This window comes from Octopus bimaculoides, chromosome 5 (assembly GCF_046866305.1).
Source record: "Octopus bimaculoides isolate indiv1 chromosome 5, ASM4686630v1, whole genome shotgun sequence".
NCBI lineage: Eukaryota > Metazoa > Mollusca > Cephalopoda > Octopoda > Octopodidae > Octopus > Octopus bimaculoides.
This window is the reverse complement of record NC_142932.1, coordinates 22,523,892-22,548,181: the sequence shown is the minus strand read 5'-3', so window position 1 is coordinate 22,548,181 and position 24,290 is coordinate 22,523,892.

The window sequence follows — 24,290 nt, the reverse complement described above, 5'->3', positions numbered from 1 at the left end:
TATGTCTTTGAAAATTCCTTGCTATCGCTGGTTCCTCCTTGCAACCGCATTCTATATATTCAGTATTTATCATTTGCCTTTAGCACTGTTCACTGATATTTATCACCATTAATTCATTTTTAAAAAAGATAATTGTATCATTTTATAGTCTACAGCTGCTCTTTGAGACATTACGACATTATTACTTTATTTACGAACACTTGGTGATTATTACTATAATTACAAAAGCATCCATTGTTATTGATGAGTTTAATTCCTTTTTATAGAAGCTTTATCCATACGTCTGCTGCTTTCTTGATGTTTTTGTACCAATTACACCAAACCCTCTTGAATAATTCTCTTTTGTCTTGCTGTTTTCATTTTTTCACTTATATCATGACGCTTTGTTATTATCACTTGACGCTGTTAACTACTGCTGTTTGCTCCTTCTTGCGACTTGTCGCTCTTCATCACTTCTGATTAAGCTATATATCACTGCCTGTCATTTTCTGTTTAAAGTTCGTCTTATAAAAACTTAATATATCGCAGCTTCTTTATTGTACATGAAAACCAGTGAATTAGTCTAACGGATTATGGGAGAGATATTCAAATTTAAATGCACCAAAACAACATTTTCAACGAAGAAATTTGTCATTTGTTAACGGCCGTCAATTATATTCAATAATTATTGATGCTGAATGTTCAATGAGTATGTATGTATGTATGTATGTATGTATGTATGTATGTATGTATGTATGCATGTATGTATGTATGTATGTGTGTGTATGTGTGTATGTATGCATGTATTCAAATATGAAATAGAAACAGCACTAGTGTATATATATATATATATATTCACACACACACACACACACACACACACACACACACACACACACACACACACACACATACACACACACATATATATATTCACACACATCTAGAAGAAGGTGATTCTTTTCCACTTACCAAAGTGAATAGAACTTTGGTCATAAGAAATTTGATGTCATCAGATGGTATCAAACGATCATTGAGTATTTTGACCCAGAATCGGATTTTGACCCAGAACCTCTGGTGTTTCAGCAGACGTGGCCAAGTCATTACCCGTCATCTCTTCCTGGCTTCCAGCTTAACTCTTCTGTCTTCAGCAAGAAACTCTTTCAGTTGCCTCTCTCATCCTGCACAGAGCCACTCTTCGCTTCTTTCCTCTCATTCCGATGATTGCAAGCATTCACCATACCGATTGTACAGGGAATCCTCTACAACCAATCTCGACTGTGAAAAGCCCTTCTCCTTTGCAATCCTGCTGAAGGTTTTCGTAATTTGGCATGTTTCCATTCAAAGGCCTCATCACATATATCTTCCTATGGGACTGGAAGCTGGATCAAGACTATTTTCCTTGCTTTTTCAGAATACAAAATACATCTGGCCTCAGGAACATAAGTTCTATTACCGTTTACCTTAGTTTTCTTTTAGTTCTAATTTTCTCGTGATATTTTCGCGTTTTTGCTCGTATTTACTCATGGAGATGGAGTAGCAATGTCATTGGAACCTGATCAATTGCCGGATCGTACTACTATGCTATACAAGCCCGTACAACCACTGCCTTATCGAAAATAAAACTTGAAGTAACTCATATATCGCTCATTAACGCTTCATTAACGTTTACGCTGATACAAGCAACAACGAACGATCACCATAGAAATTCATACATACATACATACATAAATCCATCCATCCATCCATCCATCCATCCATCCATCCATCCATACATACATACATACATACATACATGTGTGTATGTATGTATACTTATATATGCATACAAATATGTGTGTGTGTGCGCGTGCGTATAGAAGTGTGTGTGTGTGTGTGTGTGTGTGTGTGTGTGTTTAAAAACGAGTCACGTCATGACACTTGTCCTGCACTAATGCTATTTTCAGACGCCATTCAATGAAACCTTTTGTTTTTGATATAATTTTCCACCGATAAACAAAACCAGTAAATTAGCGCAGCTGACTTTAATGTCTTTTTGAACAAAGTTTTATAGGCGAATATAGACACCTCTACGCATTAGGAAGTTATACATACACACACACACACACACACATGTGTATGTATGTATCTATGTGTGTGTGCGTGTGAGTGTGTTTGTGTGTGTGTGTGTTTGTATGTGTGTGTGTGTGTGTGTGTGTGTGTGTGTGTGTGTGTGTGTGTGTGTGTGTGTGTGTAGCAGATAAAGAATGGAGATCTTAGTATTACATGTATCGCACAGGTTTCAGCTGTGCAATGATAATTTCATGTCAATTGCACAGTATTAATTGTATGTATATATAAAGTATCTCACAGAAGTATGTACAACCCTAAAGAATTGTCACAATCTGCGTCACGCTGAATCTCCCCGAGAACTACGTTAAGGGTACACGTGTCTGTGGAGTGCTCAGCCACTTGCCCGTTAATTTCACGAGTAGGCTGTTCTGTTGATCAGATCAACTGGAACCCTTGTCATCGTAACCGACGGAGTGCCACGAGACGGATTCAAAACACATTCGACCGTTATTTTTAGCAAATTATATAACTTCATAAATGACTTATTCCTGTTACGTAAAATATCAGTGAAGTTCTGAGGTGTATTTCATTCAGTGATGCACAAGGTAGGGCTGACATATAATTTCTTGTTAGCCACGGAAGCATTTGCTTATTTAGAAAATAACTTTCTACATATCATATTAAAAAGAAACAGGAAACAACGAAGCCGTTGAACCTCTGCATTCTATTTAGTACTTCAGTCTTCTGCATTGCCGTGGTGGGGAAGTTTGCATGCTTTTTATGATTCTGAGTGTTATACCGGCGGAGAATTTAACCTACTTTGTGGCATAGCTCAGACTTTGCAGATTGTTTGAATCGGATAGGGCAGCTACTTTTATATACTTATATTTACTGTCGTCGAAAGTATGCCTCGTTTAAGGGAGGGACGACGAATTCGGTTAGCGCACAAGGCGGTCAAAACCACGACATACCACTGAACCAACTGGGCAACTTTAGTCATGTTGGATAGATTACTGTATGGAAGCCAAACTAATGGGTCGTCCACCATATGTGGGATTTGTTGTGGGGTTAGCAGCTTTACACTATAAAGCAAGACCCTCATCGACCGTAGAAACGTCGTTGAAGAAAGGAAAGTAGATCATACTCTGAGCATCGGAAATGTCCACAAGGAAGCCAAGAGAGGGTCTGTGAATTAGAAAGAATACTCTTTGCTGTATTGGTCTTCACTGGCTGTTGTTAATTAAATTATTGTATTAACATTAATTTTTGATATTATTTAGTTGACGTTGGGCTGGTCAGAAACGATACAAAAAATATCGTGGGCCATGTCAGAAAAAAAAATTTCTGCTAGATTGATTTAATCGACTCTACTTAAAGATCGATATTGTTGATGTTTCTTGTGTTTGTCGTTCTTGCTTTTACGGTTGTCATTGTTGATGAAGAATCTCAATCTCGCTCTCACTCTTTCGTCTTTATTCATTCATCAAAAATGTTTATCTGTCACTTGCATTATATTTCAGTCTTTATTTTTTAACTTGTTTAACCTCTATCTAACTTTCTTCATTCACCTTGGTTGTCAATAATTCTCCTCAGTGATTTGAATTTCACACTTTATCTTACCTCCCAACCCTATCCACAAGACACACACGCATACATACACACACAAACACGCACACATACAGACTCGTACTGTCCACAATCCCCCGTGCCTCCCACTCACACGCCTACACACTGAAACACACAAAGACATTAAACAGTTTCTATTTATACTATATCTCTATAACAATCTCTCTTTCTCTCTCTCTCTGTTTATCTATTTTTCGCTCTATATGTATGTATGTATGTATGTATGTATGTTTATCTATCTATCTATCTATCTATCTATCTATTTATCTATCTATCTATCTATCTATCTATCTATCTATCTATCTATCTATCTATCTAAGATAGCATACTTAACGCACAGACATAAATACTCTATCTCTGTCTGTCTGTCTGTCTGTCTGTCACTCACTCGCTCTCTCTCACCCCCACCCAGACACAGCTTCAAAATAATTTCTATTGTTCACTTTATCGGCAAAAAAATATCCTGTTTGATTCTCATTCACAGGAAAATATATAAATATTTATACAAAAATAAGTAAACTAGTAAGTCAATAGAAATATATACAAATGAGTAGAATATATTTTAAATTAGAATATGTTCGCCGACGTCCCATGTCCCAAGGTCACCTCAGCTAGACCGGAAGCAGTTTTCTCTCTCTTTCTCACTCTACCCCTACCCCCTCTCTCTCTCTCTCTCTCTCTCTCTCACTCCCTCTCTCTCTCTGTACTTCTGTCACTCTCTTGCCCGTTTTAACAATATTTTTTTCTTACCCAGTAAATCATTCTCTTTCGTTGCAGCGGCTTTTCAACCTATTTTTAATTTCACCGCGCTCTGTCACTGTCTCTGTCTCTCTGTCTGTCTCTCTGAAATTCTCCCTCATCTCTCTCACCCTCTCTCTCACTCCCCTTCTCCCCCCTCCCCTATCCCCCCTCTCTCTCTCATACACACACACTACTCTCACGCTCTTTCACTCCTTCTCTGTCTATTCGTCTCTAAATTTTATTCCAGGAATTGTCAATATTCTTACCTGTTCTCTCTGTCCCTGTCATTCGGCCACCTTCTCCCTCCCTCCCTCCCTTTCTTTCTTTCTTTCTTTCTTTCTTTCTTTCTTTCTTTCTTTCTTTCTTTCTTTCTCTCGCTTTCTCTCTTTCATTCACCTACATGCTCCCCTCATCTCCACCACCACCACCTCCCCCTCCCCTTCTTCTTCTTCTTCTTCTTCTTCTTCTTCTTCTTCTTCTTCTTCTTCTTCTTCTTCTTCTCCTCTCTCCTCTCTCCCATTTATTCTCTTACATTGCACTTAATTTTGTTTATATATATATGTATATATATATATATATGTCCTCGTCTGTTGTTTTTTTCGTACATTCTCCCATATATACATATATATATGGGTGTGTTTGTGCGTGTGTGCATGTGCATGTGTGTGTGTCTATGCATGTATTTAAATATGTATGTATATTTGTGTTAGTACAGGCATATGTATATTTTTATACATATACATACATAATTTATGCCACTTAAACACACACACACACACACACACACACACACACACACACACACACTAATATATTAGCAGAAAATGCCACAACAGGAGCAGTGATAATCTTAATTGACTAAACGTGGAAAAGTACAAAACAAGAAGAAGAAGCTTAAAAATTGCAGATGAAATTTGAGATTTGAATATCAGTAATATGGTTTTTTTTGGTGAGTTTTGGGTGGGAAAAAATCCAAAGAAAAGATGAAAAAGAAGACAATGTGCACTTGAACACCACTTTGGTAACAGTTCGATTGGAGGTCACCACATGTCTAATTGAAATCACTCGATGGATTCTGAGGAAGATAAATATTGCGTACCTTAAGGAAAGTCGGTTCGTTGGTCAAGCTTTATACGAGATATGCTGGAGGTTCTGAATAACCACAGTCAAAGGGTATTCGATTTCTGACTTTCATAGACATAGATTCCGAATCCTTTGTCACTAGTGAGGAAGAATTTTCTTCATTCAATGGTAGGCCTCATTAGAACCGCCACACCATTTATCTCTCATTATTTCTGAGAATATTACAGCCTATTTGAGTCTTATTAGGCAACGTAAGCGTATCCCAGTACTACATCGAGATAAGCACTTTCCTTGACACTGCTATATTGCATGGTATGAGAAGTTGTTGATAATCTACATAACCGGAAAAGTTTATATATTTGGAGCTTTTCAACATTATTGCGGGACACTGATGAGGTGAAATGGAAAGTTGCATAATATTTACGTAAGTATTATGGAATTATTACATTTAGGCGAAACACGTGTGGGCATTCGCCATGATAAATCGCTAGCCACTACACATTCTTTTTTCTCTCCTTGTTTCTTTCTGTGTTCCTTTCTGTGGAAGAACGTAGGCTCCAAACGTTAAAGACTTTTTCACTTCCCGAGCATTATACTAATACATCTGTTTGTTGTCTACACCGCCTGTCTTCGTCTTTTGGTTTTTTTTTTGTGAATTCTCCCTGTATGTGTGTGGGTATATATATATATCCTTAAATTCTATTATGAATTTATATATATATATATATATATATATATATATATATATATATATATATATATATATATATATATATATATATGCATGTATGTATTATAAAATTAAATAATATGGGTGGCTTATTCGCAATTTTACAACCTAATGGCACAAATATTCACGTCAATATTTCTGCCTATATATATATATATATATATATATATATATATATATATATATATATATATATATATATATATATGCGTATCTATGTATGTGTGTATTTTGCTTCACCGCGCTGTAGTGAAATATTCTATCATAGAAATATAAATTGGCCAGAATTCTTAATAATAACGAAAAATATCAAGTTCGGCTCTATTAATTATCTAAAGCGGAGTGATACTCAAAAGACAACATCTAGTCCCAAAGAAATAAAGTGTTTAAGGTCAATTCGCAGTTGCCAGAGAATACGTTATTTCTATCAGTCAATAAATACAAATTGCAAGGATGTCTTCATCAGCGGTATTTATGCAAGATTTATGGGTTGCATGTAACTGGGTATTTTCGTACACTATCGACTATTCATACTTCTATATAAACAGCATAGCACAGCTTATATATAAATCTTTTATAACCTCTCCTGGTGAAAACCAGTTTTCTCTACATGCTGCTGCAATGTTTTCCGGAGACCGAGTATCAGAGCAGTTAATGTGGAGAAGTATAGCCGTCGATTGGAATCATTGCACAAACATTTGCTGAAACGTGCCCGTCATTGAACAATCAAAGAGGTTCGACATCACAGATTGCCCAAGTTACAAAATATAGAACTCAATATTGAAATTTTGCCTCATCCTCCTTTCTCTCCCGACCTTGCTTCATCTGACTACTAGTTTTTCTTTTCAGATCACTCTAACATTATTTAGAGGAAAACAGCCTGATGTCTCAATAGTATGCCGAAAGCATGGGATTGTGTCATTAAGGAGCGGATATATATGTGGATTAAATATATCAAATAAAATCAAACAAGTATTTGTTCCTTTCTTAGCTTGAAAAGCAACAAGACTTCCTTTCCAATCGAAGACTGTATTCTTGTAGCGCTCTCGCTACTTATAGTTGTGAAATTGACCACCCGTTGCAACCATCTTGCAGCTAGACAGAGTAAACTGTTGCGTGTTGAGCGTCTAAATCGTAGAATGAGGCAAACACTGGTAACAAGACTGACTGTACTGAGTCTTCAGGTGGTTAACTAATTCAGTCCCATTTACATATGCGCGTCTATATGTATGTATGTATGTATGTATGTATGTATGTATGTATGTATGTATGTATGCATGGTGTACGTTTGTATGGACACGTATGCATGCATGAATGTATACGTTAAACTCTCATGGAAACTACATGGACTAAAGACTCCTTAACATACTATGAAATCGAAATATTTTCACCAATCTCCAGTCATGATTATCAAAACGCGAAACCGATGGACTATGATAATATTCTCTCTCTCTCTCTCTGTCTATATATATATATATATATATATATATATATAAATTGAAAATTAGAGGTAATACTTGACAATTGTAAGCACCTCTGTATTCCAGCTAGTGGTTGCGGTGAAAGAATAAATTGTAAATCCAAAATTTTTTTCCTTTGTAGTTTTGTTGTTATTTTTTTCTTTTGGATTTACAATTTATATACATATATGTGTGTGTGTGTGTGTGTGTGTGTGTGTGTGTGTGTGTGTGTGTGTGTGTGTGTGTGTGTGTGTGTGTGCGTGTATGTGTATGTGTGTATGTATATATGTATATATGTATATATATATACACACACACACATACACACACACACACATACACACACACACACACACACACACACACACACACATATATATACTTATAGATATAATGATTCACACACACACATTCCTTATACGTTGACACACATATATATATTGTAAAGTTTGTTAGTGTACACACATTTGTAAATACACACATTTGCACATATAATCAACAGATTAAAATATGACCATCGTTAACCTTCTTAACATATATATATGCGAATGACAATGATGAATACCGTATTGTAACCGCTAGCTCTTCAAAACAAGGTATTTGAAATTACCTGCAGACCCAATAGATATTTACGAAAAGTAATAAATCTACTGCATTGTGTATAGTTCACAGAAGTCAATATATGGAGATCTCCAATACATTTGCTATTTATATCTTGACCTTTATATTATTGATATTCATGAATATATATTGATTTGATATGGATATTCTCAGTGCAAATTTTTATATAGAAATACTATATTCTCTCAATAGGAATGTTATCTCCATGTAATCTTGCAATCTTTTCTTTTTGAATTTCTAATGTAAGACGTAAGTACTCGAATAACGAAGTATGTATGTATCTTAAGAAAAAGACAAAAGAATAATTGTATTCACAACAGGGGACTTTTTCTCCGGAAGAAAGGAAGCGCTAGAAATATATGAATATCAAGTAGCCATGTTTTTAGCCGGAAAATATCTCTTGTGTTTACTAGAATATACTACGATATATTGGTTACAATATACGATATGTTCTCTTGAAAATGGTTTCCTCTGTAATACTCTCCTTGATCAAATGTCTGATACAAGCGTCATCGAGGTATTTGGTTAAAATAAAAAAAAACAACACCTCACATGTTGCAATTCTTACAAAACTGAAGAAAAATATGTACATTTTTACACGTCTACTGGAAGCCAGTTAAAACATGTCCGCGGAAATATGACACGGTTGAACAAAAGTACTTTCGGATCCTGGACGGTAGTATCCGGCCAAAATTCAAGGGATTCTAAAATTTAGGAAGGGGCGTAAGAGATAGTTACTTGTTCATCCTTAGCTCTTCATACCCCGAGCCGATATATCAGCAAACCTCCTATATAAAAGGTCCTGTCGGAGGAGACCCTCACGATAATTATATCCCCACTGTTCTGATCTGTACCAGGGGCTGTTCTCAATCGTCACGAAGTGTAATTAGAAACTCTGTTTAAACCAATGGTTCTCAGCCAGGGTCCATATAAGATTTTGTTGATAAAACTGCTTTATTCTTCTAAAATACACAGAATATTTTAATTTTTTTCTATAATCCCTAATAATATTTAATTATAAAAGTACAATAGTATTGTTTTTTTTTTAAACAATGAGTGGATATGGCGGTCCTGTAGAGTAAAATAAGAATCGAAGATATCTATAGGTAAAAAGATAAAAAAAAGGTTGAGAACCACTGGTTTAGATATTCTAATATCATATACCTGTTATAGCTGATCTCTTGTGTTTACTAGAATATACTACGATATATTGGTTACAATATACTATATGTTCTCTTGAAGATGGTTTACTCTGTAGTTGGTTTACTGTTTGCTTTTTTTCACGAGCAAACTCTGTCGCAATATTCAACCCTGTTCAACTTACCTTTATTATTTTTGCTGGACATGTTTCTTTAATACATCCGAAATAAAAGCTGTTTATAAACTTATTTTACTTTGCTATTGAATGACTGACACTCGTTTTGGTTTTATAAGCATTTTTCTATTGCTTTATTAGATACAATGTTTTCTCATCCAGGAAGAAATCTAGCGATCCCAGTATTATAGGCTGAACAAACAGGCTCACCATTAAACACCGTTCTTTCGAGCAACTCTAGGGTTCACTTCAAAAGCAAATCTAAGTTTCGTAGCGTTTATTCAACTACTTCCGTTCTACAAGTCTTTTTTCACCAATGGTTGCTGTAAGCATTTACTACATGTATCTGACTTTTGACTTCAGCCTTTTACCTTTTACTTGCTCCAATCATTGGACTGCGGCCAGTGAAGTCTTTAGTCGAACAAATCGACTCGAGTTCTTATTTTTTAAGCCTGGTATTTATCCAACCGGCGTCTTTTGCCGAACCACAAAGACACCAACACCGGCTGTCAAGTTTTGAAGGGGAACAAACACAAGCACACACACACATACACACGCACTCACACACACACACACACGCACACACACACACGCACGCACACACGCACGCACACACACACACACACACACACACACACACACACACACACACACACACACACACACACACACACACACACACGATGTGCTTCTTTGAGTTTCCGTCTACCAAATCCACTCACAAGGCTTTGGTCGGCACAGGGATACAGTAGAAGACACTTGCTCAAGTTGCTGCGCAATGGGACTGAAACCAAGGCCGCGTGGTTGAGAAGCAAGCTTCTTAACCACTCAGCTACTCCTGCGCCTATTAAAAACAACAACAACAAAATATGCACACACTTGGCGGATATGTATTAATTGAATTAGACTTCGAAAATAGTCTTTAATTTCCGAAGATGAAGTTAGATTGAAAGAAAAAAGTTAATTAGCTAGGAAACTAATAATATACTGGGAAAGTAGTAATTATGGGTAAAAATGAAAATTAAATAAATAAATAGAAAAGGAAAAGAGAAAAGCAATACAAACACAAGAGTTTATTTTATGAGAGCAAGACTTTTGACTCGGTCTGGAGAAGTGAATCGAGAAAGTAAATAAGTTGGAGAATTCTTTAAATTCTATTGTATTCTTTCTTTGATTTTACTATTTACAGAACTAAGATGGTTAGTACAAAGGTTGTCTGGTCTGTCAGCTGAAGATAGAGGACATGTTTTAAAGGTGGGCTTACCATAGTTTTCAACATGCAAACCGTGATAGGAACGGAAATAATTTCTAAATGATAAAGATATTAATACCATTGCCGTGATAAAAACACCAATACTATCAATAGATTGTCCAATGAGCCTCTCTTTTTTGAAGTCTGTAAGCTGTGATTTAAAGAGGATTTGGCTGATATTTCTAGTAGACAGAATGATGATAGACATGACGATGACAATGATGATGACAATGAAAAGGTAGAAGGAGAGAGAGGGAAGACCATGGTCATGATCGTGATCATGATGATTACAATGGTCACAAAGGTGATGTTAATGATAATTGTGATGGGAGTAAAGAATATGATTAAAGTAAAACTATCGTTGGGATTGCTACTGCGACGGCCGGCTGAAAAGTTCATAGATTGAACAAGATATTCTCATGGAATGTTATCAAATGAGGTTTATTTTACAACAGTTCTTTTTGCAGACCACATACTCCTTCCATCGGTGTTTCAGTGCTTAGATCCCATTAATGAAGAATCTTTCATCTTGTTGGTCAAAAAGTCATCGACAGTAGATATGACATCATCATCATCATCACTGTGATACTAGTTCCAGCCAAGTGACTTTTCATGTTGGGGAACAGATGATAGTCAGATGGTGCCAAATCAGGAGAAAAGGTACAGTGATCAACCAGTTCAAAGCCAGTCACATACAGCATGCCAAATATGAGATCCCTTTACAGCATTGCAGGGAGAAGGGATGACTGTGATAGCCTTTTTCCAATTGAGGTTGGCTGTCATAGCATTTTCCAATTGGGGTTGGCCATTGGTATAAGAGGAGAAGAGCTACGGGTGGCTGTGAGCGGGATGGGAGAAGCAGCAGAAAGGTACTCTTGCTGGTTATGGAGCAATAGGTAGGAGCTGTGCTGGAAGTCAGGAGGTGATGATAAGTAGTGATTTGGTCACATCTGCTGACCCATCAACAGGCTCGAATTACGCGATGATCGTTGGATACCGTTTGATGACCATCATTTCCTCCTGACCAAAGCTCCATTCATTTTGGTAAGTATACTTTTCTATATGTAGACAGATTGATAAATAGATTCTAGCACTTTTACATGCTCTTGAGGATTTATTATCTGCATGGCAGACATCACCGCACATCATCAAATAATTTGCTAAATTCTATAAACGAGAACCAGAAACCTTGTTCAGATAAATATATCCAGGAGAAGATTTGACTGAAGACATACAACAATGTCGAAACACCAGTGTCTCAGTCTCCTTACGTCACTGAATCGAGTGCGCTGGCAGTACACATCTGACAGGCGGCGTTTTATCTGCAAAGGCGAAGTATAACGGCAGTTAGCTTGCTCATGTTCTAATCTACCAAAACGTGTTAAGAATGAATATGAACGTTTATTGATTTGATTCTCGCTGTGTTACGTGCTCATAATAATTTCCTAACAATATAAATTGATTTTTGTCCTGTCATGATGTATGTTGATATCTGAATGAAATTGTTTGACAGTATCATTTTGGACAACATGCGCTCAACCTAGCCTTTTATGATGAACACTAAGTTCATAGTAGTCTGTCTGTAAAATGGATTTGCACCTAATGGAAGAGATCTAATTAACTGATAATAACCTCAAAACCCCATTAATGTGACAAGGTCATTTGACTGGTGAAATAGAACATCTCTGCGTGAGCCAAAAGTGCAACGATTTCGTTTCTAATTTTGGCTCAGATGCTTTTAATACGAACATGAAAGTATGTAGTGAAATGGCCGTCACTGATTGGGCTAGATAATTGCCAAAAGGAGTGTCGGGAAAGTTGCTTACTCAAATTCGTAACACGGATGTAGAAGTGGAATGTTGATCTAAACAGAGTACGAAATTTGTGCTAAAGTGCATGCATATTACTGAATATATATATATATATATAGCTTTTATTTTTACTTGTTTCAGTCATTTAGGTTGCAGACATAACTGGAACACCGTCTTATAGAATTTTAGGGTTCACGATTTTAAGGTCATTCATTCGGCACTTTGAATCATCAAGCAAAGCACTTTATTTCACTTTTCCCTAGTCTTCTCTATTGTGATGAGCATCACCCAAGTGATAGCAGTCCATCGTTTTCATCCATCTGTTTCACTTTGATTGTTCCATTTCGTAAATATTTGGAGCACCGAGAGGTGTCTATAACGAGTACACTCCACCTAAAACAATAGGCAAACGACTGTACATGTTACCAAGTCATATCATCTTCCGAGTGACATTTGTGTGACTTAAACATATCTACGTGCACGCACATAATCACGCACATATATATACACGCACGCACTCACTCACACACACACATACACACACACACACACACACACACACACACACACACACACACACACACACACACACACACAAACACACACACACACACACACACACACACACACACACACACACACACGAAAGTCGTCACAATCATACTTCTGAGCAATGCATTAACGATATTTAATGAAACCAATATCACAAGGACTACAGCATATCAGGAAACGTTTCTGCTTATAAATCTAAACGTATGCGCATGTGTAAATACATGTGTGTGTGTGTTTGTAACCTGTCTGCTTGTATCTGTATGTGGGTGCGGGTGGTGTGGTGGTGTGGTGGTGGTGGTGGTGGTTGGGGGTGTTTGTGCGAGTTGGTATAACCATAACAATTGTCCGAAGATCGGAACCGAGAAACGGGGTAATAATTAGTGAAGGACACGATATTTCGATCCACATTCTCTTACTTGCATTTGTTTTGTGTGTGCGCGTAAGTGTCTGTATGTGTGTGCGTGCGCGTGTATGTGTGTGTGTGGGGAGTGATAGCATACGGATTAAAATCGTTACCTCAACAAAGAATTTGTCAGGTATAAAACAGTAAGATTGCTATTTTTTTTTTCGGTTCTCCTCTTCATTTCTTTTTTAGTATTGGCCAATCAGAAGCCATGTTCGATCTTTAAGGTATTTTATAGCTTTTAGTACTCTATGTCTGTGTATATTTTCTTTGAAAATAACTAGTATACGACGTGGTACCACAAATCGGCCAATGGGAACAAGTGCATGTCCCAAGAAAGTAAGGGTTTCTCCGTATATTTTTTGTGTCATTTAAAAAAATATTTTAAAATCTGTTCCACATATTGATGTTAATCCTACCTCATTGTATTCCAAATTTTTCTTAGACTCCTAAGAATATGTTTTATTAAACACTTCTCTGTCTAATGTCCTGCACATACACATACGTTTGTATATATACGCGCGCGCGTGTGTGTGTGTGCGTGTGTGAGTGTGTGTGCGTGCGTGTGTGTGTATGTGTGCGTGTGTGTGTGTGTGTGTGTCACTTCAGCAATGTAACTACACGTGCGCCTTTAGCGATTTCCTCTCCATCTTGAACTTTTCCTTTTTCTCTTTCTGACGAGGAACTAAGTTCGAAACGTCGAAGACTCTCCTTTCACCGTCTGTGAAGCTAATCTCTTGTGCAGTCCTCGCGTTCGTTTTTTTTATCTCGTTTTTTTTTCATTTGAATTGTTTGCTTATTTGAAATGACTATATATATATATATATAATGATAGAGACATAAAATGGAATACATGGGAAACTTTATTGCTCACAACGATCGTTTCGACACATCCGGCATCGATCCCTCGTGGGTGAAAAACTAAACATCTACTTGTGGTGCATCACCCAGGTAGAAGCTTATCATCAGGTGATGTAATTAGGGGCATCTCGGGTTTAATACAGCATGTTAATGACCCAGGGCTGCACCACAACTAGTTGTATAGTTCCCCCCCCCCACGAGGGATCGATGCAAGATGTATTGAAACGATCGTTGTGAGCAATGGAGTTTTACGTGTATTCCGTTTCCCATTTCTATCGTTTATACTCAATGTACACTGAAGAATTCCTGATGTAGATCCAGCGATAATTACCGTCGATGAGATCAGGTAGCCATAGGCAGTGAACGTGCTTTGTCGGCGTAGTATTAGGAATATACCCAACACTTAAATATTAACTTATATACATATATACATACATATGTATATATATATATATATATATATATATATATATATATATATATATATATATATATATATATATATATATATATATATTTATACATATGTATGTATATATATATATATGTGTGTGTGTGTGTGTGTGTATGTATGTATGTACGCACGTATGTATCAGCCATAGGTTCATATATATATAAATTATGATAAAGGCATTTGTAACATTTGTTCCCTATGCACGTTTCACCGTTGTGGTTGTTTGGTACCTCAGCATTGAGTGTTCGAAGTGCAATTGAACGTTTAACCACAACAGATCATGGAACACTTTATTGCTTTACATTGCAGAGACAAATAAATGTCTCTTTCATACACATATATGCGTGTATACATAGTATATAATATAATATAAAATACAGTGTATATTATATTATCTCTATCAGTCTTGGAACATTTACTTGAACAAATTAACGCAAACAATTACAAGTCTGTTACTTATTACATCGCTAAATTACGGGAACGTAAGCAAATCAATACTGGCTTCTAGATACACACACACACACACACACACACTGAGTTTCCATTCATCAAATTCAATTATTGGTCGTCTCGAGGCTACAGTAAAAGACATTTACCCCTGGTGGCACGCAATGAATCTGATCCCGAAACCATTTGCATATGAAGAGATCTCCTTAGCCATGTCGCCAGACAGCCACATGTGTCTGAAAGTTAGATAAGGCCGTTTTATAAGATTACCTTACGTTTCACGACCGTAAAGGGCTTAGCTTTATGGCGTATCATCAAATCCCAAAACCTGTTGGTTTAAGGTCTCTCTAGAGAGTATATGGAGGAGGAAAGGACCTCACTACTCAATATCAACAAAGGGGATTGTCTCCCTTTGGCTATCGATCTCCGGTGACCATGCCATCCTGTGGGTTCCTGTAGGCCAGCAGGGATTTCCTGAAATGAAAGCACGGTCCGAAAACCTTCGTTCTAGAGTTAAGGATGTTCCCTGGGTTGTGGGAGTCCTTTAGAATCCTCGCCCGTCCCGCTATGTATAATATACATATGCATACATGTATACATGCAGAATACGTATGCGTATTATGCATATATATGTATATGCAAATATAGATACATACATACGTTTATATATATATATATATATATATATATATAAGCCAGCTGGAGGAGATGTCCTCCTGGGGCTAAAAGCAACAGTAACATCCACCCCTAGGGGTCAGCCACACTTAAGTGGCAATATACTACACTTTATCGTGCAGTTACTGTTAATACTTCATTTAGAGAATTAACATTGCTTGTTTTCACCTTTTCAATATCAGTGAAGAATGCCACTGGAAAAGAAGATATAAGATTTGCCAGGTTTTTCTCTCTCACCAAGGTCATCGGCTGTCGAACGCCGACGAAGGGAAATAACCCTGAAATCCGGATACGTTCGTGCTGCTGGCCGTGGTGAGAGGGATAACTCCCTTGGCAAACAGGACACAGTCGTGTGTCGATAAGCCAGCTGGAGGAGATGTCCTCCTGGGGCTAAAAGCAACAGTAACATCCACCCCTAGGGGTCGGCCACACTTAAGTGGCAATATACTACACTTTATCGTGCAGTTACTGTTAATACTTCATTTAGAGAATTAACATTGCTTGTTTTCACCTTTTCAATATCAGTGAAGAATGCCACTGGAAAAGAAGATATAAGATTTGCCAGGTTTTTCTCTCTCACCAAGGTCATCGGCTGTCGAACGCCGACGAAGGGAAATAACCCTGAAATCCGGATACGTTCGTGCTGTTGGCCGTGGTGAGAGGGATAACTCCCTTGGCAAACAGGACACAGTCGTGTGTCGATAAGCCAGCTGGAGGAGATGTCCTCCTGGGGCTAAAAGCAACAGTAACATCCACCCCTAGGGGTCAGCCACACTTAAGTGGCAATATACTACACTTTATCGTGCAGTTACTGTTAATACTTCATTTAGAGAATTAACATTGCTTGTTTTCACCTTTTCAATATCAGTGAAGAATGCCACTGGAAAAGAAGATATAAGATTTGCCAGGTTTTTCTCTCTCACCAAGGTCATCGGCTGTCGAACGCCGACGAAGGGAAATAACCCTGAAATCCGGATACGTTCGTGCTGCTGGCCGTGGTGAGAGGGATAACTCCCTTGGCAAACAGGACACAGTCGTGTGTCGATAAGCCAGCTGGAGGAGATGTCCTCCTGGGGCTAAAAGCAACAGTAACATCCACCCCTAGGGGTCAGCCACACTTAAGTGGCAATATACTACACTTTATCGTGCAGTTACTGTTAATACTTCATTTAGAGAATTAACATTGCTTGTTTTCACCTTTTCAATATCAGTGAAGAATGCCACTGGAAAAGAAGATATAAGATTTGCCAGGTTTTTCTCTCTCACCAATGTCATCGGCTGTCGAACGCCGACGAAGGGAAATAACCCTGAAATCCGGATACGTTCGTGCTGCTGGCCGTGGTGAGAGGGATAACTCCCTTGGCAAACAGGACACAGTCGTGTGTCGATAAGCCAGCTGGAGGAGATGTCCTCCTGGGGCTAAAAGCAACAGTAACATCCACCCCTAGGGGTCAGCCACACTTAAGTGGCAATATACTACACTTTATCGTGCAGTTACTGTTAATACTTCATTTAGAGAATTAACATATATATATATATATATATATATATATATATATATATATATATATACATATATATAAGTCAGTAAATGGTGGGGTTGTGTGTATATATATATATGTGTATATATATATATGTATATATATATATATATGTATGTATGTACGTATATGCATATGTATACATCTACACACACATATGTATGTATATAAACATAGACCTCACATGTGTGTGTATGTGCATCTGTATGTGTAAAAGTTTGTGTAGTGCATATGTGAGTGTGGAGGCTTTTCATATCAATATTTGTAAATGCAGAAGCGTGTGGGTTTCACCGTTAACTTGTTCAAAATCGATCGATCTGTTACTATATTTATCGAAACAGTTTTGAGAGCGGCAAGTAAAGTTGTGTTTTACCAATCCATTGTTGCCTTGGTTACCTTGCTTTCTCACGTTATTCAGTTTCTGTCGATGTCGCCGTGCCGAGCGAGAAGTCTTCCTCGCCAGTCTGTTTGCTCGCTTCCCGACATTCAATAACAACCGGAGACTGCGCGTGTGCAGACGAGGAAGGGATGAGGCGCAAGCAGGCAGATAGGCACGTAGGTAGGCATTGCGGCAGTAAGGTAGTAGCGACGGTGGTGGAGGTGGCAGAGGCGGTGGAGATGGTCGTGGTGGTTGTGTGATGGTGGTAATTGTATTTCTGTTGTTGTTGCTGTTGTTTCTGTTCATGATGGCCACAGTAATGGCAAAATGGTGGCCAAAATGCAAGTGATGATGATGGTGACGACGACGACGATGCTGCTGCTGTTGCTGCTGATGAATGATGATGGGGGTGGTGAATGAGTTGTGGTGATATATAATAGTCGTATATATGTATATCTATATATATACATATACATATACACACACACACACACACACACACATATATATATATATATATATATATATATATATATATATATATATATATATATATATATTCAGTTGAAGTGATTTGAAGAATGACACTGTTATAATCATAGTAGTAGCGAACCCGTTGACACAAAGGGGACGGGTAGGCGTGGTAGTGGTTGTAGAGGTGGCTACGACAGCGGTGGTGATGGGTTGCATACGGGCTTCTGTGATCGTTTGTAAAGGTTTCTGGAGTTATTCTTTGAAAGTACTAACTGGGGTGGCGTTGTGTCGGTTTTCAAGCTTCGTGGGGTGGTAATGGTGGCGGTGGAGGTGATGGTGGTGGTGGTAGTAGTAGTAGTAGTAGTAGTAGTAGTAGTAGCAGCAACAGCAACAGCAGCAGTAGTCGCAGTAGTCACAGCAACAGTAGTAGCTGCTGATTTAGCTACAGGTCAATCCTGAGCATGTAGAAATATGATCAAGGGTCTTCTAGCCGTGACCATCTTGTCTTTTTGTTTATATGGCACTACTTTGCTTATTGTGACCTTCATATGAAAACAGACGGGAAAGGGTGCTGTCTGAGATATTTGGCTGCTATTTCTAGAGGTCGAGTGACCTATAACGTAGAGGTTCCCTTGACCTCTAAAAACAGAAACCGCATCTTTCACGCTAGCTCGTGGTAGTAGTAGTAGTGATAATATTTGGTGGTGGCAATGGTGGTGATGGTGGTGGGGGGGGGGGTGCGGTGGTGGTGGTGGTGGTGATGGGGATCTTTCGAATGGAATTCCCGATCCGTAATGGAAAGTCAACAAATAAGAAAGACATAGTAATAATGTGAGAGAGAAAAAGAGACAGTATGTGTATGAAAGAGAGAGAGAGAGAGAGAGTGTGTGCAAGAGAGAGAGAGAGAGAGAGAGAGAGAGTGTGTAAGAGAGAGAGAAAGTGTGGGTGTGTGGGAGAGAGAGAACGAGTGAAAGAGAAAGACTGAACGAGAGAGAAGAAATGAAGAAAATATAAAAGGATTTGTTGATAAGGGGAAAACTTAGAAATATGACGATGATGATGATGAAGATAAGGATGATGATGATGATGATGATGATGATGACGACGACGACGACGACGATGACGACGACGACGACGACGACGATGACGACGACGATGATGATGATGATGATGATAACAGTGATGATGGTTTTTCATTCAGCTACAAGGTCAACAACTTTAAGAGCAGGGCGCTAGTCGTTTTACATCGACCCCCCCCCCCCCACCGTCCCCAGTATTTGTCTGGTATCTTATTTTTATCGACCTTGAAAGGATGATATTAATAATAATAATCATACTTCTTTCTAAACGTTTTGTAAAGATTCTGACGGCTTGCCGCCTTCATAATAATAATAATGATTTCTTTACTAACCACAACGAGTTTACATTAAGCAACACATTATGGACAGCACAGGACAAAACAAAGAATGTGTGTGTGTGTGTGTGTGTGTGTGCGTGTGTGTGTGTGTGTGTGTGTTGTCATGAGGGTTTTGCGAGTAAACAAAACTAACAAAATTAAGAAAAAAATACTAATCATGGTTTCAAATTTTGCTACAAGGCTAGCAATTTTGGGGGTGGGGAGGAGTCGATTACATTGACCTCAGTGTTCAACTGGTATTTATTTTATCGACCCCGAAAGGATGAAAGGTAAAGTCGACCTCGGCGGAATTTGAATTCAGAATATAATGAAAATAATAATAATAATAATAATAATAATAATAATAATAATAATAATAATAATAAATGGGCTACAGCAAATATTCTGCTTAATACCACAGATTTGCTTGTCAGTTGTTTGACCTTAACCAGTTGAGCATGTCCCTTGGTGGCTGATGATATGTGCATCTCTGATCACGAACAGATGTAGTAGGGGAGCATCATAGCCATGTGTTGAGAGGAATTCTTTGGGGTTTGAATAATTCACCTTTGGAAACATGGTTGTTTTGCTTAACATCCTTAAACAAACCTTATTCAGGGACCTTTTGAGCGGGATGGGCTACTCGACTTGAAGAAGATTCTAACTGGGTCTCTCCTGCGAGGTCATACACTGTTTATCTTGATATGAGATCATCATGTCGCGCGCATATGGTTGTGTTGCATGTGCCTGGTGTACCCTTATCAGACGGGTAGTCATGATGGGTATAATGGGCTTCGTATATTTTACCCCACTGTCACTTTGGTGGCATGCACTGCTCTCTCACTCAATAATAATAATAATAATAATAATAATAATAATAATAATAATAATAATAAATGTTTCAAATTTTGTCACAAAAGCAACCATTTTGGGGGAGGGATGAGTTGATAATATCGACCCCAGTGTTTCATTAGTACTTAATTTATCGATCTCGAAAGGATGAAAGGCAAAGTTGACCTCGGTGGAATTTGAACTCAGAATGTACAGGCAGATGAAAAGCCGCTAAACATTTCGCCCGGCGTGCTAACGATTTTGCTATCTCGCCGCCTTATTAATAGTAACGATAATAATAATTCTTTTCTACTCTTGACACAAGGCCCGACATTTTGGGGGTGGGGGCCAGTCGATTAGATCGATCCCAGCACGCAACTGAAAGGATGAAAGACAAAGTCGAGCTCGGCGGAATTTGAACTCAGAACGTAGACAGAAGAAATACCGCTAAGCATTTCACTCGGCGTGCTAACGTTTCTTATTTCTTTATTGCCCACAAGGGGCTAAACATAGAGGGGACAAACAAGGACAGACAAAGGGATTAAATCGATTAGATCGACCTCAGTACGTAACTGGTACTTAATTTATCGACCCCGAAAGGATGAAAGCAAAGTCGACCTCGGCGGAATTTGAGCTCAGAACGTAACGGCAGACGAAATACCGCTAAGCATCTCGCCCGGCGTGCTACCGTTTTTGTCAGCTTGCCGCCTCAATAATAATAATAATAATAATAATAATAATAGTAATAATAATAATAATGGTCTCAAATTTTGGCACTAGGCCAGCAATTTTGGGGGAAGGGTTAAGTTGATTACATCAACTCCAGCGCTCATCTGGTACTTATTTTATCGATCTCGAAAGGATGAAAGGCAAAGTCGAGCTCGTCGTAATTTGAGCTCAGAACATAAGAAGGACGAAATGCCGCTAAGCGTTTTACTGGTGCGCTAACGAATTTGCCAGCTCACCCTCTTAATAATAATAATGATAATAATGATAATAATAATAATAATAATAATAATAATAATAATAATGATAATAATAGTTTTTAACATAATGAAGTAATGAAATAACCAAGACAATGAAGCAAAGACAAAATTGTAAAGATGGAATGATAGAATATGAAATGAAAGGAAAGGAAAGGAAGAAGAAGAAGAAGAAGAAGAAGAAGAAGAAGAAGAAGAAGAAGAAGAAGAAGAAGAAGAAGAAGAAGAAGAAGACGAGGAAGAAGAAGAAGAAGAAGAAGAAGAAGAAGAAGAAGAAGAAGAAGACGAGGAAGAAGAAGAAGAAGAAGAAGAAGAAGAAAAAGAAGAAGAAGAAGAAGAAGAAGACGAGGAAGAAGAAGAAGAAGAAGAAGAAGACGAGGAAGAAGAAGAAGAAGAAGAAGAAGAAGAAGAAGAAGACGAGGAAGAAGAAGAAGAAGAAGAAGAAGAAGAAGAAGAAGAAGAAGAAGAAGAAGAAAAAGAAGAAGAAACGATGTGGAGGAGAAGGAGGAGAAGGAGAGAGGAAGAAAACTGAAGGGGCGTAGAATTGAATGATAACGACGACGTGAACAGGAACGATTGTGCGATGGCAATGATAAGAGTGACGATGATGATGGCGACGATAGAAGGGATGATAGGAGAGAAGGGTTTGGAAAAGAGAGAGGGAGAGAGAGAGAGACAGGGAGAGAGAGAGAGAGAGAGAGACAGGGAGAGAGAAAGAGAAAGTGTGTGCGTGCGTATAGGCGTGAGTGTATGGAGAAAAGGAAGAGAGAGAGAGAGACAGACAGGGAGAGAGAAAGAGAGAGAGAAAGAGAGAGAGAGAGAGAGAGACAGACAGACAGGGAGAGAGAAAGAGAGAGAGAAAGAGAGAGAGAAAGAGAGAGAGAGAGAGAGAGAGAGACAGACAGACAGGGAGAGAGAAAGAGAGAGAGAGAGAGAGAAAGAGAGAGAGAGAGAGAGAAAGAGAGAGAGACAGACAGACAGGAAGAGAGAAAGAGAGAGAGAGAGAGACAGACAGACAGACAGATAGACAGACAGGGAGAGAGAAAGAGAGAGAGAGAGAGACAGACAGACAGATAGACAGACAGGGAGAGAGAAAGAGAGAGAGAGAGAGAGAGAGAGAGAAAGAAAGAAAGGGAGAGAGAAAGAAAGGGGGAGAGAAAGAAAGGGAGAGAGAAAGAAAGGGAGAGAGAAAGAAAGGGGGGAGAAAGAGAAAGTGTGTGTGCGTGCGTATAGGCGTGAGTGTATGGAGAAAAGGAAGAGAGAGAGAGAGAGAGACAGACAGACAGGGAGAGAGAGAGAGAGAGAGAGAGACAGACAGACAGACAGGAAGAGAGAAAGAGAGAAAGAGAGAGAGAGAGAGAGAGAGAAAGAAAGAAAGGGAGAGAGAAAGAAAGGGGGAGAGAAAGAAAGGGGGAGAGAAAGAAGGGGGGGGGAAGAAAGAGAAAGTGTGTGTGCGTGCGTGTAGGCGTGAGTGTATGGAGAAAAGGAAGAGAGAGAGAGAGAGAGAATAAAACAAACCGGAAATGAGGTGAAACAGTAATAATGGCAGAAGAGAAAAGAAAAAGAACAGAAAGAAGAAAACTAGACGAGTGAAGCGGTTGAATGATATTAAGAGAAGAAAGAGGTAGTAGTCTTCAGTAATAGCGAGGAGGTGAGAGTATAAATAGATTTTGAGAAGGGGACTGGCGGGGGTGGGGGGTGGGGGAATTATGAAAGATGAGTTGACAGGGAAAAAGAAAAAAGACAAAGATGGAGAAATTGATAGACAGGATGAGTAGTGATCGATGCAGCGAAATGGAGAGTGATGGAGAGTGATGGAGCGAGCTATGCAAAGAGGTATATAGGTGTGGAATGGAGAAGAGCGAAGGCAAACATATACCTATATACATACATACATACATACATACATACATATATATATATATATATATATATATATATATATATATATATATATATATATATATATATATATATATATGTATATAAGGTTGAGGAGGGTATTGGATTTAACCAAACCCAAGAGGATACAGGTAATACCGAGTAAGTGCTACCTACACTTCAAGTACTGTTCTCTCCTTTTTTTCAGCGCATCACACTCTATACCACTTCATACAAAAACTATCCGCCTATGGATATAATAATAGATTCCTTTATTTTTTCTGTCTCCGATGAAAGGAAGTACTGGATCTTCCCAGAAACAGTTGTAAGACTCTATCCATAAAATACTTCTCCAACCTTACCATTGCTCTCTTTATCTTTTTATTTTTATATATTTACACACACACACACACACACACACACACACACACACACACACACACACACACATATATATATATATATGAACTTGCATCAAAATAGATGTATGGCGAAATGTGTGTGAACACACGCACAAACACACTCACACACATATAATAAAACGAATGGTTTACACCTGGTAGCTTACTGGTGAAGCACGGTCACTTTCAGAGTGATCGTTAGGTATATAACAAATGAAAGACAGAAGATGGAATATACGAGAATTTATTATCAATCGCGACAATTGTTTCGACACATCTAGCATCGATTCCTCTGGTTCGGGAGCATCCGGTGGTGCAGATGTTTCTCGTCGGCTGATAAAT